Source organism: Lontra canadensis, unplaced genomic scaffold, assembly GCF_010015895.1.
Source record: "Lontra canadensis isolate GAN:19392208 unplaced genomic scaffold, GSC_riverotter_1.0 scaffold6, whole genome shotgun sequence".
Lineage (NCBI taxonomy): Eukaryota > Metazoa > Chordata > Mammalia > Carnivora > Mustelidae > Lontra > Lontra canadensis.
In genome coordinates, this window is record NW_022631000.1 from 347,702 (window position 1) to 368,688 (window position 20,987).

Here is a 20,987-nt window from a genome sequence, read left to right on the forward strand (position 1 = left end):
GGGGGGGGGGGGGGGGGGGGGGGGGGGGGGGGGGGGGGCGGGGGATGCCGGGAGCTGTAGTCCGGTTCCTATCGCCGCCTGCAGGGGCGCGCCAGGGAGATAAAGAATCCCTCGTCCCCAGAAGGGCGCGTCCCAAAATTGGGGAACTGGGTGCGGGGGAAGCGAAAGGGCAGTGGAAGAGAAGGCAGAGATAAGAGAGGCTTTCTAGTCACGTACAACTTCTGGTGAGCTGTCCAGTCAACCACAGGGTTAAGAGTAGGGCTGAACGCTGAGGACTAACGGGGCAGGAAAATGGCCGGAGAACCCCGCTCCAATTTACATTTTCAAACAGGGTTGCAAATCATGGTTCAGAATCTACAGAAAGCCCCCTGGAGCCTGGTTCCAGTCCAGGAGACCCTGGACAGCTTCCGGGATTGGCTGGGGGCGGAGCGTGGGAGACTCCTTACTCACCAGCAGTTTCTAAGCGGAGTAGGCAAGGGCAAGGTAGTACAGGGCACTTAAAGAAAGTCCCACTAAAAGACTTTCTGGGATCAATTCATATCACAGTTCATCATTAAAATCTTCCCAGGTCTTGCTCCGACACTGCCCACTTGATTATTTTAGAAATAGGAAAAGCAAAGTGATTGTTTTACTAAACCAGCCTAAAACTAATATGACCTGGTGTGTTTGGGAGACCAAGGAATATGAGATTTAAAAATACTTAAAATCTGGGATGCCTGGGTGGCTCAGTTGGTTAAGTGTTTGCCTGCAGCTCAGGTCATCATCCCAGGGTCCTCCCATAGAGTTCTCCCTCTGCCTACTACTCCCCCTGCTTGTGTGTGCGTGCCCTCTCTCTGACAAATAAATAAATCAGATATTTTTTAAAAATAAAAATAAATAAATAAAAATACTTAAAATTTTACAATTGTGGGGGGCTGCCAGGTATAGTTCACCTGTAGGGCTTTCAACAACTCCTATAAATTTGGCCTGGCAAGCATTCACACTGCTTCCCCCCTACCACCCCCCTCCACACGCACACATACTCTCTTTTCAAAAAGGAGGAAAGAAGCTAACATAGATTTGACAGATCTTTTTTGTTGTTGTTATTCCTATAACCACACCACAGTTCTATGTTGTCTGGACATAAAAGTTTTAGAATGACTATCATGGAAATTATTTTAATTTCTAATGGTAGATTATTTAAGCCTCTGGTGGTGGTCTCTACAGATACTTCCTTAGTGGCTAGATGCAGCGATGGGACTTCCACGGCTTTGGGTTAGACCCGCTGATCAATCCAGTGTGTCTTATCCAACCACAACTGCATCTGGCAACTCTCACCCTGGGACACAGTGTTAGCTGGGTAGGCATGCTTGACTTGCTAGCAGATTCAATGAAAGGTAAAGGCTTGAATTGAGAAGTGAATAAACTACTTTGCGGGGAGAAAACCAATGGCTTTTAGCTATAGTGTAACTTGCTGTCAGGCTGAGTTGCAAGAGGAAAGGAAAGATAAGAACCACCACTTCAGAAAGGGTTGTTTGCTTCTCTTAGATGCCTGTGATAGGGTTTGGCTGGGCCTGGGGGTAGTAATTGAATCTCATTAATGGAAAGAACCTCTCTAGCCCATCTTTCTATAAGAACCCCCTTTCATTATCGCTCTGATTCTGAGACTACTCACAAAGCTAGGAAAAGATAAGCAGGCAGAGGCCATTTTGAACATATGCCCAGTCAGATAGTCTGGTCTTGAGCCAATTGTGTACTAGTTTGCAGGTTTCCATCCTTCCCTGTCCTTAACCTCTCTGTGAAAAGGGCTGCCCTCCTTTCCTCTGATATCCAGAGCCCTCCCTACGCTTACCTAATTATATTATGCTTAAGAAAGGCCTTTACAACTATCAACCTTAAAAATAAAGTAGTCAGAAAAATAAATAGTCAGTTATTTAATCAACAAAGATGAGTTTATCTGGAAATAGCAGAGGAATTACAACTCAGGACATGCAGACTCCAGCACACCAGAGGCAAGAACAATAGAGAGGAACAAAGAACAGAGGAGAGGGATTTGCTTTTATAGAGGAAAGGAGGGAGTTGGGAAGGGTTGTTTTGCAAGAAAGTTCATAGGAGGAGAAGGAGAGTTCCAAGTTGTGGTGGCTTCTAATTGGCTGGGTTGTTGCTGGGTGAGGAGAAAATCTTCCTTCTCCTTTCAGGGTTACATAAAGTAAGCTGTGATGAATACCGACTGAGCACCATCCTTTCATTGCTCCTGACCGTATTTTGAACTGGGTTTCCTTTATCCATTTTCACATAGACTGATTAGTGTGAGTTTAAATCATCTTTTTGTGGATACAAATTGTCTCCAAAGGATTTGAGCCCTATTTTTCAGTGTGGAATTTAAAAAAAAAAAAAAATCCCCTATTCAAACAATTTCAAGCTTCAGAAAGGTAGTGGGAGCAAATAATAAGTTTACAATACCTTATAAAGCATAAGAGATATGGTAAGGGCTCTCATCCTTTTTTGAGCTTAGTTGCCTATACTGCTTTATGTTCTATATGACCCTACCAAACAAAAAGATTCTGAATAACCTTACACAAACTCATGAATTTTTGGAACTCCACATGTTTCTCAGAATCCTTATGAATTTTTCCTCTTCCTTATTCCCCAAACCACAACTGATTTTAGGCCTGCCCTTTTCTAGAGAGAGTCAGAAGGGACTCTGACTTCATCCCCCTGACAGCTTTACTGCCTTTTAACAACACACACACACACACACACACACACACACACTCATGAGTCCTACTAGCTTTACTAAATTATACCATTTTCACCAATTACCCAATTTTGAGATCCAAACTTAGGAAATGCATGATCAAAGTGACTCAGTTCTGCTACTCCCAGATAGATAATTAGACTCAGGCTAATTATTAACAAAGTATTGCCAAACATATATATTTACCTTGGTGCCCTTTTGCCAATCTATTAAAAACTCTAACACGGATGTTGGTGGGGTAGTCGTAGTGAAATTAGCAAAGAAATGGACTTTTTGATATTTTTATTCTATTTTTTTACAATTTATTTTTTAAGTGTTTAGGTCTTTAGAAACAGGTATTTACATACTTTATTAAAACAATTGGTTCTTAAAGTTAAATGTAGGTTAAATATCCAATGCAATGTGGTGTTGCTGCCTTGCTTTTTCTTTAACTGAAGTAATTTTAAAATTACTTTCTCAGAGAGGTATAGATACCACCCAAATATTCCAGAAAAGTTTTATGAAAGGGAGGGGTCATAGTGCATGTCCCTTAGTCCTTCACCTTTTGCATTTAGCCCCTCCATATTTTTTTCTCTACACTAATATGCATATATCTAGAGTTGTAGCAACAATTTGTGGTGGAGATAATAAAAGTCACATAAAAAAGTTTGCAGAGCAGTAAGATAGATGGAGCCTGGGTCCTGATATATCCTTGAGCAGATGTCATAGCCCTGGGCTGGAGTTCTTGTTATATAAGAAAAAAATAAAATAAGATGCTGTTTGTCATCTTAAGTCTTTCTAACATCCTAATTACTACATCTCGATTTGGATGTCCATCCTAGAGTCAACCAACAATGGCCAGGGGTAGAGGATGGAATCACGTTAGAACATGATGACCTTCCACTATAACTGGGTGAATGATAAGTGTAGGATATCATTTCTAGAAAAAAAGGGAAATATGATAAGCAGACAATACAATTGATGCCCACTATGGAGAGAAATTTTTGAAGATATTTCTGGGGTATTGAGCTTGTGAATCTAAGATGAACAAAGATATGGAATTCAGAAAGAACTAACAAGTTTAGGTGTATAGGAGGTAATAGGTTTAATCTAGACAATTATTAAAAGTTATTTCTACCAGGGCACCTGGGTGGATTAGTTGGTTAGGCCGTCAACTCTTGATTTTGGCTCAGGTCATGGTTTCAGAGTCCTGGGATTCAGCCCCACATCAGGCGACATGCTCAGGGTGGAGTCTCCTTGGGGAGTCTCTCTCTCTCTCTCTCTCTCTCTCTCTCTCTCCCCCACCGTGCCCCCCTCAAATAAATAAATAAATCCTTTAAAAAATGTTATTTCTACCAGTTCAGCCAAAGTCTCCAGCTGTTCCATTTGCTATGTACAGGAGCTTCCTGATTACCCCACCCCTTCACTATACAGTGCTCTCAACAACCACTCTGAGGCTTAAGAATGTCATAGGCTAACTGAAAGGAAGAGTTGTCTGGGAAGATGTTGGGAAAAAGTGTTGGGGGTCTATGCAGGTATCCTTTATATTTCGGCAATCAAGGAACAATGGGCATGAGGCAATGAGACATCCAACAGCTATAAGACATTCATCATTGCTCACGTGCATCTGCATCCATGGTGATTTCATGGCCCTTGCAAATGGTGGTATTTGCTCAAGAGATGCAAAGTTGCTTTCACTCATGACATGGTGAGTTCATCTCATCCCGTGAACTAGAATGCTCTCTTGGAAAATAAAAAGTCTAAGACTTTTTAGCTTAATCCCATGCCAACATCTTTTTAAATTTATGAGTCCAGAATCAATTCCCTAAGTTCTCTGTACCTATTTACAGCAACATTTTCTTCTATGTCTAACTGTTGATCTAGGACAAGGACCTGCTTCTAGAAATGATGAGGTCGAATGAAAGCAGAGGGAGAATGGTGCCTGGGTGGCTCAGTCAGTTAAGTGTCTGCCTTCAGCTCAGATCATGATCCCAGGGTCCTGGGATCAAGTCCAGCACCAGGTTCCTTGCTCAGTGGGGAGCCTGCTTCTCCCTCTGCCTACTGCTCCCTCTGCTTGCAGCTCCCCCTGCTAGTTCACTCTCTCTTTCTCTGTCTCTAATAAATAAATAAAATCTAAAACTAAAATAATAAAATAATAAAAATAAAAATAAATCTGAAGAAGGAGGAGGAGGAGGAGAAGGAGGAGAAGAAAAAGAAGAAGAAGAAGAAGAAGAAAGCAGAGGGAGAAAAAGGCACATTTGAAGTAGTCTCTTTTACTGCAAGACATGCTGGGATGTTGGTAGATTACAAATGGAAATGCAGGTCCAGAGAAGGGAGGACTGGAAAGGTAAAGATTTGTGAGATACCCACAGCTCTGGAATGATGAAAAGTTCATGGGAGAACTTTCAAAGTAAAAGAATAAAGTGCTCCAAGTCAGAACACATGGAAAGAGTCACATTTAGGGATGAGAGAAATAAGAAGTCGTAGGGCCTTTGGTGCCATGTCTCAGCATCATGGAGGGGAGAAGTCATCAAGGAGGACAGTGTGGGCAGAGGGCAGAAAGCTGCCCTCTCTGCTCAGAGAACACAAGTGGTGAGTGCCAGATACTAGATATTACAAAGTCACCAACTGCCTCGGAGACAGAGCTTCAGAAACCCAAAGAGGCTGCTGCTAAATTGAAAGAACGCATAGAACAATAGTAATTCAGGGTGGACAGTTATTAGACTGATCTTTTGTTTGAGGTGGAAAACTAGAGCAGGTTTTATGTTTGTTTTTTGCTGAAAGGAGTGGGGCAACAGAGAAAAACTAAAAATGCAAGAATATGCACCACTAGGAGACCCCATGGCCAGAATCCACGTTTGTTTTCTCTGCTCCTTTTCCTAGATTGAACCATGCTGCCTCCATTGAGATAGCACAGGGGAGTGGGAATGAGGACTGGGGCAAAGGATTAAACCCTCTTGGTCCTAACATATATGTACCTTCAAGGGACCTGGCTTCTTGCTCCAAATGTCTGCCCGCCCACCGTCACTCCCACCCTAACCTGCACCCAGGCAGCCTTAATGTTCTAGCCTCAACTATAATTGAAGGGTTATGAGAACTTTGTAGGGTAACTACTCTTGGTCAGACTAAGTGCTGGATCATTCATTTTTCTCTGTAGACATTTATTTAGCACTTTCATGTGCGATGTTCAAAAGCACTCCATAAGGTAGATGGAAACACTGTTTCTGCCCCTATGTGACGGATCAGGAAACTGAAGCTTAGGTTTAGGCACAGACCAAGCATGGCTCTTGTTTCTTATGCCTTCTTATGTTACTCCGGGGTTCTTCATCTGACCCAGAAGTATTTTCAACTAAAATGATGAAACCAGTATTTTCTAAACATCTGTATCTTACTAGGAACATGAGAGTGCACAAAGAAGTTGCCACCCTTCTCTTATCCTTCCAGAAACAGAGATTCCATTTGAACGACCAGATAATCTCTTTCGATGAAATATTATACAGGCAGTCCCCACTTTGCATGGTACTTCAGGACCATAAAAATCACAGTGCAAAGGGGCACCTGGGTAGCTCAGTCGGTTTAATGTCCCACTCTTGATTTTGGCTCAGGTCATGATCTCAGGGTGGTGAGATGGAGCCCCACCTTAGGCTCCTGGGCATGGAGCCTATCTCTTTCTGCCCCTCCTCCCACTTAAAAAAAAAAAAAAAAATCACCATGCAAGCAGAAGCCAAACAAATCAATCTTAACAATCAATGTGGAAAAAAAAAAATGATGATTGTTCTGTAGTCTTTAAAACTTTTTGTCAAAACATTAAAAACTCAATTACTATGCAGGGCACCTGGGTAGCTCAGTTGGTTGAGCATCTGTCTTAGGCTCAGGTCACGATCCCAGGGTCCTGGGATTGAGCCCCGCCTCAGGCTCCCTGTTTGGTGGGGAGCCTGCTTCTCCCTCTGCCTCCCTCTCTGTCTGCCACTTCCCCGGCTTGTGCTCATGCTCTCTGTCTGTCAAATAAATGGATAAAATCTCAAAAAAAAAAAAAAAAAGCCCTCAGTTATTGTAGATTATAAATGAAAAATATAAAAATGAATATTTAGTGCACTACAATTTAAAGACTTAGAAACATTCAGAATGAAAGTGTTCTTATTTTTCTGTACTTATCAAGAATAGTTTGAAAAGTGCTGGCCTTCCCTTCTTATTCTGTAACTTCAGCCATAGCACGAGCATCTTTTCTATACCTGGGTGAACTGGCATGCTCTTTCTAAGTTCACATTATCTTCCAACATTTTGTTCTTTGTACTTTCAATGTCATGGCATATGCCAAGAGTTCCTTTAATCTTTTATTTATTTAAATGATTTCTACACCCAACATGAGGCTTGAACTCCTGACTTCAGGATCAAGAGTCACACACTCCTGGGACTGAGCCAGCCAGGCTCACAGTCCTGCCAAGAGTTCTCCCCCCACCCCCCCCAAGAGTTCCTTTAATGTGAAGTTGTTGCTGTTTTATTAGCATCAATTCTGGCTTGTCATAACTACTTTATTCATTTATATTAATAAGTTTGCCTTCACCAAGTTCCCATGATTCTTAATTGTCTGTCTCAATTCGGTTGGGCCATGGTGCCCACATATTTGGTCAAACCTTGAGCTACAGCATCAGCTTTTCCCTGGGTCTTCAGCCTGTGGGCTCACTCTGCAGATTTTGGACTTGCTAGCCTCCATGAGCCAGTTCCTTAAAATAAATCTCTCTCTCTCTACACACACACACACGCACGCATGCACGCACGCACACACACACACATGTCTCTGTTTCTCTGGAGAACCCTAAGAGTTTCTGTGGCTGAATATGTCTTAAAATGTGGCAAAATTTCCATGGTCCACTCTTTCTTCTATAATTCCAAGTACATTCAATAGCACTTCACTTCTAGTGTTACCAGAAGTTTCTTCACTGTTTTTTCTTTCCTACACTTTCATCTTTACTTTTTGTTTTGTTTTGTTTCTTTACTACACTTTCATCTTTACTTTTTGTTTTGTTTTGTTTTGTTTCTTTACTACACTTTCATCTTTGTTGGCCAATTATCTCTTTCCTTTATCCATTTTTGTGAAACATCATGTTGACTGATCACTGAGAGACAAGGAAGCAACAAAGCTCCACTCTTTGCTTCTGGGCATAAACTGAATGTAGTGACCCGAGTGTAGTGACCAACGACCGGTGGACTTTGAAAGAAATAATATGATTGGTCGGTGAACCCTACACACACCTATTATTTATGTTGTTATTTGTGGACTGAAGAGCTAGCGTGAAGTTTGTACTTTGTGCAATTATCCACAGTTATATAATACGGTAACTGAAATTTGAACAGTGTTGTTGGGGGAACTGGTAATGTTTGACTAAGCCATGGTAGCGAACTGTAATTTGTGCACACTGAAACCATGCAGTGCGAGGACTGCCTGTATTTACTTTGAAACCAGGTGTCTAGATCTATAATTTAGAAGTCTCTACCATGAAGGACCCAAAGGCTAAGCAAAGAAGGTTCTCAGCTCGCAGCATCTCTGTAAAAATTCTCTCATTTTATTAACTGGCATTCTTGAAATACTTGAGACTTATTTTCTTAACTATTTTCTGTAAATAACTGGCTGCTTAGAGAATCCCATAAGAAATGTCCAAATAGAGGCAGTGGTTTGTGATAGAGACAACTGCTAAGAATTCACGTTCCCTTTCTTCCTTTAATGATGGTACTCCAGGTTTCGTGGAGCTGCCTGAGTACCACATTCCCACCCTCTCTTAAAGCTTATGACCAAATTCTGTCCAGTGGGGTTGTAAGTAAAGCAGTTGTCTGCCACTTCTGGGTTTGACTTTAAAAGGAATGGGTGTGCTCTTCCCTGGCCTCTTCTCTGCTGGCTGGGATACAGATGCAAAGGCAGGAAGTAGAGCCGATATTTTGAACAGAGAAATGGAATGTGTGTGTTGAGCGTGTATCAGAGTTCACTATATGGACCACTATCTCTGGACAGTTATCTCAGAGAGAATAAAAGTCGATCTTGTTGTAGCCATTACATTTTAGGGTCTTTTGGCTACAGACACTTAACTCTAACCTAGAAAATACATGGATGGCTTCCTGTTTGGGAATAAGCAATAGCCTAACATAGTAAATGGGATTTTTACAAGTCATACTACATAGAGGATTCTCCTCCCTTCCAATTTATTTTAAAGAGGACAAGAGAAAAGTGGAAGGGCCCAAGTCTAATCCTCTTCCGACCTAATGAACTGAGTAGGACCCACTGAGGAAAATTACTGATATAATGAAGATACCACAAATAGGGTGAGAAAATCTGCCCCTTGCACAGAGTGAATATGATGTTTCTCATTTAGCACATACTGTGCACTAAGGGTATTTGTTGGATTGGAGGCTTCCAATATTTAAATTGAATTCTCAGGAGCTGTTGTGGGCTGTTGAGAGAGACAATTATCTGGCAATATTTTAGAATACTTTTGTGACAAAAATCAATTTTAGGTAGTATTCATAAGTTAAGACATTGACATGGAAATTATTTATCCTAATATAGCCCTTAAAATTTGTACATCATGAAATTTGGCTCTTTTGTACAAAATGGTAAAAGATGATTCAGCGTCAACAAATGTGTAATGCTCATGTGTATACACTAGAGGGCACTCATCTACTATTTTCTGTTTGAACAAAATTTACAGTAATGGTTTTTAAACCAGTGCACAGAAGAATCACTGTAGGATCTTGTTTAAAATGTGTAACTTTGGGCTGTGGATGGGCCAATGAATATACATTTTTTAGTGAGAGACTATATGGAAGCATGGTAAAGAGGATGGCTTGTGGAGCCTGATTGCCAGGATTTGAAACCTGATTTTGCTGCTGTGAAAGTGAATAATTATTTAACCTCTGCGCTGTTTCTCATCCATCAGATGAAGTTAGAAATAGCACTTAAAGAAAGAGAGAAAAAAAGACAAAAAGAACGTACCTTTTAGGGTTATTATAATGTATGATTAAATGAGTGAACTGAGAACATACAACCTAGTGCCTGGCAGTAAATATTCATTCTATTATTACAAGCATTCTTTTTCTCCTTTTTTTTATTTTTTAATTTTTTAAAAAGATTTTATTTATTTATTTGACAGAGAGAGAGAGATGGTGAGAGAGGGAAAACAAGTGGGGGAAGCAGGAGAAGGAGAAGCAGGCTTCCCACAGAGCAGGGAACCCGATGTGGGGCTCAGTCCCACGACGCTGGGATCATGACCTGAGCCAAAGGCACATGCTTAACAACTGAGCCACCCAGGCAATCTTTTTCCCTTTAAAAAAAAAAAAAAATATATATATATATATATATTTTATTTATTTATTTGACAGAGAGAGACACAGCAAGAGAGGGAACACAAGCATCGGGAGTGGGAGAGGGAGAAAGAGGGTTCTTGCTGAACAGGGAGCCCAATGCGGGACTCATCCCAGGACCCTGAGATCATGACCTGAGCCTAAGGCAGACACTTAAAGACTGAGCCACCCAGGCGCCCCTACGAGCATTATTTTTAATAAAGACATTCATTGATTTTGTTGTGGGAAGATTTGAGGAACACATGACTACTCTTAAAAGAAAATATATATATTCTCCTGACACTCTGCAGCCAGGCTAAGCCTTCAGGTCCTGACCCTCCACTGAGTGGTAATGGAATGGCAGGAACCAAAGGTACAGGATGAACGGAGCCAAGTAAGACTGGTCTTCACATGCTCTTTAAAGAACTTATACTTTATTCAGAAGTCAGTGGAAATCCTCTGAAGGCACTGAGGCCGAAAGTGGCAGGATTAGATTCACATTTGCCACGGATCCGCTCTGCAAGCAGAGTGGGGGATGGAATGTGAGGGGTGAGGCTGGAGGCACGTGGATAGAGGACCTCAGGCAGTTGTAAGGTTGTACCGGCTCCTTTCCATCCTAAGGAAGAGACTTCAGAAAGCATTAGGATTATTCACATTAGTGACTCTAATAACAACAATTTGAACCTTATAAATCCTTTCTTCTTAGGAGTTCAAAATAGAGTCAAGTTTGTAATAAAACACTCTCTCTCCACTCCACCCTTTGATTTCCATCCACTAGATGGTATATACAGGACCCAGTCAGCATGCTCCCTAGGTTTTGAGCCAGCAGATCCTCCAAAGAGGACTCCTGTGAGCTATGCAGTCCCCAAGGAAAAACTGGACTGCTCTCCACGGCACCAGAAGCTGAGAAGGGAGATGGTTTTGCATCTCACTCGGGGATCCTATAGATAGTGGGGGAGATTTCCAGGAACCATGGCAACTTTGAAGTGACTGACCGAAGAGAAACAAACTTCTGCGCTATCACCACCCAGCCAGAATGGGAGGAGCTGCCAGGCAAGCAGAAGGGAGGTAGGATGAGAGAGCTAAGGTCACAGTCTCCCACCTTGACTCTGCCTGGAAATCACCAACACTGTTTGGCTACCAGCTACCATCAAATTAGCAGTGCCAGGGAAAAATAGCTACCTGAGTCTTGTCTTTAATACCTGAGGAGTGACTGGATGATTTCATGAGAAAAGAATTTATCCCTGGGGGCTGCCAGCTTGTGGACTCAGCCAAGCTTTATATCTAGTCTCTAAGTCTCTTAAAAATATACTTGGTTTTAAGTTTCTGAAAACATGTAAAATATGAATAGGTAAAATAGCTCTTTCCCCTGTTAGAGTTGTTAAGATTGAAGAATCTTAGAGTATTATCTTAGACTGCCTGAGATAGAACCTAATCCAATGGTTTTCAAATTTGTTTTAGTATCGGATCCCTTAAAATGAAATCCTATTTTTTTAAAAAAAGTTCAATGAATATGTGGACAGAAAGCAAACCTGCTTCTATTGAAGGAGGTTTCTGGTTGGCAATGTCACCCACATCCTATCGTATGACTTAATGCTTTGAACCCCTAGGACCTAGACAAGCAGAGATAATGATTAAATCAAGTCTTCCACTTTACAGAGGAGAAAAGTGAGTCCCAGAGAAGCACTAATTATTTGAGTAGAGTGCAAAGGCAATGAGGGGAGGCACAGAAAGAAAACTGAAGGTACCAAACGAATTCATGGTAGAGAATGGAGTTTGGTTGTTTTCTTTGGAGTTGGATCAGTGAGTCAAGAAGAAAGGCAAATTGGAATGGGTGGGGGTGAGATGAAGGTTTAACTTAGATCCAGAGAAGGATTTACAAGAGGAAGGGATACAAACTTTGGAACTTTGATGTCTCCTGCCTGGAATTTATTTAATGTAGCAAAGTTGGTTCTCTGTCTAGAGAGAATCAAAGCATGCTTTGAATTATAGTCCTGCATTAAAGTGGAGACCTTCAGCCCTCCCAGCCATTAGTCATCGTCATCCTTGGCATTATCAAACATCCATTAAAAGTCAATACCAGTTAAACACAGAGGCGCATTTCCCGCCGGACACTGTGAAGGTCAGTGGTTTAGACAGAAGACAACATGGCAATTTCCTGATAATTCATGGGAGAAACATTACCCAGTTCCAATCTGTGGAGGCTGCATTTAGTCAATAGGCTTAAGCAATGGAAACCAAAACAAGGCAAAAGGACCCACAGTGACCCCTGAGGGGAATACAAACAGGGCTCAGGGAGTTACCCACCTCAAAATAGTCATATACTCTAACCAAACAATTGCAACAAGGCACAGTTCTTAAGATCACAAAAAAGAGGAAAATTCCATATACCCTATACTCCTTTACTCTGCCCTGTAACTGTAGCCTCTCCCCACCGCCTTGTGATAGACAGTCTCTCCTTTGCTGTCCTGCCTGCCACTCTCTTGCAGTGTTGTATTCAATAAACTTCTCTTTTGTTCAACCTTGGATGAATTCTTTCACCATCCCCAGCACACCTCCCCCCGCAATTGGAGCACTCCACACAATCTTTCTTACCTTCTTTTCTAGGTTAAAAATCAAACTCAAAATTTACCTGGTCCAGGGAATGTGTGTGTGCCCACCTGATTCAGTTAATTATTAGGCTTAGCAACTTCTATTCTTAATTTGCCTCACTGAACCTCTGTTCTTCACCTATAAAGTACAGATAATAAGAAAGTTTTCTCAGTGTTTTTATATGAATAAAAGGAAATAAGATACGTTAGCTATATAGCACAGTGCCTGACAGCAATTATTTGAAAATGGCTAGTTTCTTCTCTGGAATGGATCTCTGATAGACCAAATGAATAAAAATTTGAAAGAGGTTAAATTTTTCTTTAATATCATTCCATCTTTTCTTTTAGAATCTACTCTAATTCTGGACTCTCTTATTTTTTATTTCTTTCCATCTCCTCTGCCTTTCTTTTTTTTTTTTTTTAAGATTTTATTAATTTATTTGACAGACAGATCACAAGTAGGCAGAGAAGCAGTCAGAGAGGGGGAGGGGAAAGCAGGGTCCCCGCTGAGCAGAGAGCCCGATGCGGGGCTCGATCCCAGGACCCTGGGACCACGACCTGAGCCGAAGGCAAAGGCTTTAACCCACTGAGCCATCCAGGCGCCCCCCCCCCACCTTTCTTTTAATTCTGGAATAACTATGATAAAGTTTCATTAATGTGGAAGTTAACTGATTTGTTAAGAATCAAAGTGGAGAATGAATCAGACACTAATATCCAGTACAGTAGTTTGCTTTTAGTAACAAAATTTTCAAAACTTTCCCCCTTAGACATTCACACAGAGATGTTTGTTTCTCATGACTGTTTTACCTCTAGCTGGTTAAAGAACATCTTTTATCTGTAGATAATAAATTCTATACCATTGACCAAGGGTGTCTTTGCAGCTCAGCATTTGGTCAGTCCAGACCAGCTGAAATTAACACATGTTATTCAAATGGAAATGCTAGAACTGGAAAGTGCAATATCTGAAATGAAAAAGTTCAATGGATGGGCTTAACAACTGACTGCTGATTTAGAAAAACATTTATTGGGGAGCCTGGGTGGTTAGGTGGGTTAAGCCTCTGCCTTCAGCTCAGGTCATGATATCAGGGTCCTGGGATTGAGCCCCATATCAGGCTCTCTGCTCAGCGGGAGCCTGCTTCCCCCTTTCTCTCTGCCTACCTCTCTGCCTACTTGTGATCTCTCTCTGTCAAATAAATAAATAAAATCTTTTTAAAAAATTTATTAACTTGAAGACAAAATTAACTGTATAATTAACTGTATAATTCAAATTCAATAGAAACTGAACAATGAAGAAAAAATGATTGATATAAGGCTGGACAGAACCTCAGTGAGGCTCAGTTTGTGAGACAATATCAAGAAGTTACATATCTTTGTAGTTAAAGAGAGAGAAGGGGGAGGGAGAAAGGAGGAAAGGGGCAGAAAAACAAATTTGAGGATATAATGGCCCATATTTCCCAAATTTGGTCAAAAACATCAGTTCACAAATATAAGAAGCTCAGTAAATATCAAGTAGGATAAATACAAGGCAAACCACACCTTGGAATATTATAGTCAAACTAATGAGCACCAAATAAAGAGAAAGTCTCCAAAGACAAAAGACATATTTCATACAAAAAGAGAAATATATGAAAAATGGCTGACTTCTAATGGAGACTATAAGACAATGAAATTGCATACTAAATTTCCTAAAGGAAAAAATCTATCAACCCACAAGTCTATATCCAATGAAAATCTTCCTTAAAAATGAGGGTAAAATAAAAACATTTTCAGATAAGTAAAAGCTAAAAGAATTAATCACTATTAGACTATCAAAAACTACTTTTATTTCTTAATTTAAAAAACAAACTGCTTAAAGCAAAAATAACATTAAACTATCATCAGTTTTTAACATATGTATGTATGAAACTTATGACAACAATAGCACAAAGGATGAGAGAGGAAGTATATGGGATTCTGCTGTTGCAGTGTTCTTAATTTTACACGAAGTATTGTGATATTAACTCCAACTAGACTGTGATGATTTAAGGATGAATAATGTGATCTCTAGAATACCACTTAAAAAATAAAAAGGTACAGCAACAATAGAGAAATTAAGATAGAATACTTAATATTTTTTATTAATCAAGAGAAGGGAACAAAGGAGGAAAAGAGAAATAAAAACAGATGAGAAAAATAGAAAACAAACTGCAAGATGGATATACCTGTTTATCTTGAATAGAAGAGAAATGTCCCTTTCTGTGGACACTCTAATCATTGTCACAGAATTTTTTCACATTACACCTTGCACCATAGTTACATGTTTATAATTTTTTCCCTCTTACTAGACAACAAACTCTTTGAGGATGAGAACCATGGCCAAATGGAAGAAGAGATGAAAACCATGCAGACCTTTAAGTTCACTAAAGACTCAGTTTAAGTGTCTTCCATGTGCCTAGCTTGCTTCCATGTGAACTTAAAAAAAAAAAATGAGTCATAAAGGGTAGGTTTGAGCAATCTTTACACATACTTGTCATACTTTCAAATAAACTTTTTGCCCACTGGCCAGTTGGCTTAATCATTTCTACATGGTGCCAGCTGATCAAGAGATCACAATTACCTCTAAACTAGATGGTGAAGAAATCAATTTCTTATTAATTAGGGCCAACTCCAGCTAACTGGTGGTGTGGCCAAATCACACTGAGAGTGAAGAATGTCACAATTACATTAATGTCAGCCATGGGTACAGGTGGGAGAGGTAACAGCACACCTATATATAGGTATATAACACTGATTTGGGGTGTCATAATGTTCATGTTTACTGTGACTATAAGCCTGGATTTTCCAGAATGATCTCATAAATACACTCTAAATTATCAGATAGTGTGTTCAAGTTTGAGGTTCGGAGTATATGATCCTCATATTTATGACAATATTATTTATATGAATTAACATAGAGTTTCCTAAAACACTCTATAAAGCTCATTAATTCTTATTCTTCCCATTGCCACTCTGCAAATGATGTGATGAACTTGCTAATTTTGGTTCAAGAGTATTCTTCCAATCCATAAGCATGGAAGGTTTTTCCATGTTTTTGTGTCTTCTTCAATTTATTTCGTAAGTGTTTTGTAATTTCTAGGGTATAGATATTTCATTTCTTTAGTTAGGATTATTCCAAGTATCTTATGGTTTTGGTGCTACTGTAAATGGATTCAATTCCCTAATTTCTCTTTCTACAGTTACATTGGTAGTGTATAGGAAAGCAACCAATTTCTCTGTATTGATTTTGTATCCTGCCACATTACTGAATTGCTGTTGAGTTCTAGTTATTTAGGGGTGGAGTCTTTTGGGTTTTCCACATAGAGTATCATGTCATTTGCAAATAAAGAGAGTTTCACTTCTTCTTTGCCAATCTAAATACCTTTTATTTCTTTCTGTTGTCCGATTGCTATTGCTAGACTTCTAGTACTATGTTGAACAACAGTACAACAGAACAACAGCGAGAGGACATCTTTGTCGTGTTCCTGATCTTAAGAGAAAGGCTCTCAGCTTTTCCCCATTGAGAGTGTTATTCACTGTGAGCTTTTCATAGATTTTTTTTTATGAAATTGAGGAATGTTCCCTCTATTCCTACGCTCTGAAGAGTTTTAATCAGGAAAGGATGCTGTATTTTGTCAAGTGCTTTTTCTGCATCAATTGACAGGATCACATGGTTCTTCTTTCTCCTCTTATTAATGTGTTCTATCACACTCTTATTAATGTGTTCTATCACATTGATTGATTTGTGAATGTTGAACACCTTTGCATCCCAGAGATAAATCCCACCTGGTTGTGATGGATAATCCTTTTAATGCACGTTGGATCCTATCAGCTAGGATCTTGTTGAGAATTTTGGCATCCATTTTCATCAGGGATATTGGTCTGAAATTCTCCTTTTTGATGGGGTCTTTGCCTGGTTTGGGGATCAAGGTAGACTCATAGAATGGGTCTGGAAGAAACAGAGGGAACTCTGTTTCTGTTTTTTGAAATAGCTTCAGGAGAATACATATTATTTCTTCTTTGAATGTTTGGTAGAATTCCCCAGGGCATCCATCAGGTCCTAGACTCTTGTTTTTTGGGAGGTTTTGGATCACTGCTTCAATCTCGTTACTGGTTATTGGTCTATTCAGGTTGTCACCTTATTCCTGTTTCAGTCTTGGCAGTTTATAGGTTCCCAGGAATGCATCCATTTCTTCCAGGTTGCTTAATTTATTGGCATATAGTCGTTGATAATAATTTCTGGTGGTTGTTTCTATTTCCTTGGTATTAGTCGTGATCTCTCCCCTTTCATTCATAATTTTATTAATTTGGGTCCTTTCTTTTTTCCTTTGAATAAGTCTGGCCAGTGGTTTATCAATCTTATTACTTCTTTCAAAGAACCAGCTTCTAGTTTCGTTGATCTGCTCTACTGTATTTCTGGTTTCTAATTCATTGATCTCTGCTGTAATTTTAATTATTTCTCTTCTCGTGCCTTGCTTAGGGTTCATTTGTTGCTTTTTCTCCAGTTCTTTAAGGTGTAAAGTTGGTGAATTCAGGGTTTTTCTGTTTTTTTGAGTGAGGCTTAGATGGCTATGTATTTTCCCCCTTAGGATCACCTTTACCATATCCCATAGGTTTTAGATTGATGTGTTTTCATTCTCATTGGTTTCCATGAATTAAATTCTTGATTTCCTGGTTGACCAAACATTCTTAAGCAGGATGGTCTTTAGCTTCCAAGTGTTTGAATCTCTTCCAAATTTTTTCTTGTGATTGAGTTCCAGTTTCAAAGCATTGTGGTCTGAGAATATGCAGAGAATAATCTCAATCTTTTGGTATCAGTTGGGCCCTGATTTGTGACCCAGTATGTGGTCTATTCCGGAGAAAATTCCATGTGTGCTCAAGAAGAATGAGTATTCTGTTGTTTTAGGGTGGAATGTTCTGTATATATCTATGAGGTCCATGTGGTCCAGTGTGTCATTCAAAGCTATTATTTCTTTGTTGATTTTCTACTTAGATGATCTGTCTGTTGCTGAGAGTAGAGTGTTGAGGTACCATACTATTAATGTATTATTATCTATATGTCTCTTTATTTTGATTAAGAGTTGGCTTAGGTAGTTGGCTGCTCCCATGTTGGGAAATAGATATTTATAATTGTTAGATCCTCTTGTTGGATATACCCTTTAAGAACGATATAGTGTCTTTCTGTATCACTAACTACAGTATTTAGGTTAAAATCTAGTTTTTCTGATATGAGAATTGCTACCCTAGCTTTCTTTTGAGATCTGTTGGCATGAAAAATAGTTCTCCATCCCTTCACTTTCAGTCTGATGTATCTTTAGGTTCAAAATTAGTCTCCTATAGACAGCTTATGGTTGGGTCCTGCCTTTTTATCAGAAGAATAAACATTATAAAAATGTCTATACTGCCCAGAACAATGTATACTTTCAATGCCATCCTGATCAAAACACCAATGACATTTTTCAAAGTGCTAGAACAAATAATCCTAAAATTTGTATGAAACCAGAAAAGACCCTGAGTCACCATGGAAATGTTGAAACAGAAAAACAAAGCTGGAGGCATCACATTGCCTGATTTGAAGCTATATGACAAAGTTGTGATCACTAAGACAGCATGGTACTGGCACAAAAACAGACACATAGATCAATGAAACAGAATAGACCAGATATGGACCCTCAACTTTACGGTCAACTGATCTTCGACAAAGCAGGAAAAAATATCCAATGGGAAAAAGACAATCTCTTCAATAAATGGTTCAATAAATAATGAACCATTCTCTTTCACCATACACAAAGATAAACTCTAATTGGATGAAAGACCTCAATATGAGACAGGAATCCATCAAAATCCTAGAGAAGAACATAGGAAGTAACCTCTTCAACATCAGCCATAACAGCTTCTTTCAAGACAGGTCTCCAAAGGCAAGGGAAACAAATGTGAAAATGAACTTTTGGGACTTCATCAAGATATAAAGTTTCTGCCCAGCAAAGGAAACAGTCAAAAAAACAAACAGGCAATCCACAGAATGGGAGAAGAAAGTTACAAATGACACTACAGAGAAAGGGCTGATATCCAAGATCTATAAAGAACTCCTCAAACTCAATGTTCAAAAAACAATCACGTCAAAAAAAAAAAAAAAAAAATGGCAGAAGACATGAACAGACACTTCTCCAAAGAAGACATTACAAATGGCCAACAGACACATGAAAAATCTTCATCATCATTAGCCAACAGGGAAATTTGAATCAAAACCACATTGAGATACTGCCTTACACCAGTTAGAATGACAAAAGTTGACAAGGCAAGAAGCAACAAATGTTAGAGATGTTATGGAGAAAGGGGAATCCTCTTACACTTTTGGTGGGAATGCAAGTTGGTGCAGCCACTTTGGAAAACGTTGTGGAGTTACTCAAAAAGTTAAAAATAGAGTTACCCTAGGACCCAACAATTGCATGGCTGGGTATTTACCCCAAAGTTACAGATGTAGTGAAAATAAAGGCATAAGCACCCCAATGTTCATAGCAACAATGTCTACAATAGCCAAACTGTGGAAAGAACTGAGATGCCCTTCAACAGATGAACAAATAAAGATGATGTCTTCCATATATAAAATGGAATATTATTTGGCCATCAGAAAGGATGAATACCCAACTTTTGCATCAAGATGGCTGGAACTAGAGGAGATTATGCTAAGTGAAGTAAGTCAAGCAGAGAAAGTAAATTATCATATGGTTTCACTTATTTGTGGAACATAAGGAATAGCATGGAGGACATTAGGAAAAAGGAAAAAATGAAGGGGAAAACATCAGAGAGGGAGAGGAACCATGAGAGACTAGGGACCCCAGGAAACAAACTGAGGGTTTTGGAAGGGTGGGGGGATGGGTTAGCCCAGTGATGGGTATTAAGGAAGGCACATATTGCTTGGACCACTGGGTGTTATACACGAACAATGAATCATGGAATACTACATCAAAAACTAATGATGTAATGTATGGTGACTAATATAACATTAAAAAAAAGAGTAAATGAATTCACTTCATTCTTACTATTGTTCTTATGAAGGCTCCCAGAGCAGTAATTTGGAAATAAATACATAAATAAATAAACATAAATAAAATGTTTTTATATGTAAGATTTGATGATCTAGGTACAGGTATACTGAATGCACTTTCAGCATTTATGAGTGGACATTCTTTTTTAGTCCCTTAATTTTCACATCACATATGAAAAGTCAAAAGAAGTGAATTTGCCATTAACTACACACAATTTTTTGAAATGGGCTGATTTTCCCTAAAGCTTACTAAGAGGAAAAGCTAAGCTTCAAGTTACAACCAAATGTTTTACAGTAAGAGGAAATTAGAATACCCAGGAAATGAGCACTTATTCTAGTTCTCTTTTAGTCAGTGTGTAGTCTCATTACACGTTTTAAAATTCTACCACAGAAACAACCAGTAACTCTATCAATTTTCTTCAGCCAGCTTTGGTCAGAAGAGCATCAAGGAGTCATTTGGCTAACATTTCATAAGGAAAGTTTACATCAACTATTTCTCCTTGAAATTTAATTTACTTTTAGGAGTCTATTCATGGGCATTTTCAAATGATACTTAAAATCATATAAACAAATTATTCAATGTTGAAATATGAAATCATCCAAATCACCTTCCCTCCAAAAGTATAAAAAGGATAGATAAAAATGAGAAAAACAACTCATTTTCACCAACAGAAGAAAGATTATTGAATGCAGTGTGGATTTGAGCTTTCTCTTTCTTTTTTTTTTTTTTTAAGATTTATTTATTTATTTTAGAGAGAGAAAGTGGGGAGGGGCAGAAGGAGTGGGAAGGAAAATCTTCAGACAGACTCCCTGCTGAGCATCGGGCTGCATCCCAGGACCTGAGATCATGACCTGAGCTGGAACCAAGAGTCAGACGCTTAACTGACTGAGCCACCCAGGTGCCCTGCCTTTTTTTTTTTTTTTTTTTTAAATACCAACACCACAATTCTCATACTTTTTGAAATCCTTTTGCAGTTGGAGTCAATAGCACAGATTATAACTTACTTGTGTTCTTTATATATAACCAACCTATTGAGATATAATTCACGTACCACACAATTCACTCATTTAAAGGTAAGTTTATTCACAGAGTGGTGCAATCATTGTAACAATCAATTTTAGAATGTTTCATTATCCTACAAAGAAGCTTTGTACCCATTACAATAACTCCTCATTCTCCTCAACCCCCTCAGACTTAGGCAACCACTAATCTAATTTCTGTTTTTAAAGATTTTCCTATTCTGACAAGTTCATATAAGTGGAATCATAAAATATGTGGTCCTTC

The 20,987-nt window shown here is 39.2% G+C and overlaps 1 pseudogene; it reads left to right on the forward strand.

Moving 5' to 3' along the window:
* Window positions 1–20,987, forward strand: part of LOC116864746 — a 28,643-nt pseudogene that overhangs the window by 270 nt on the left and 7,386 nt on the right.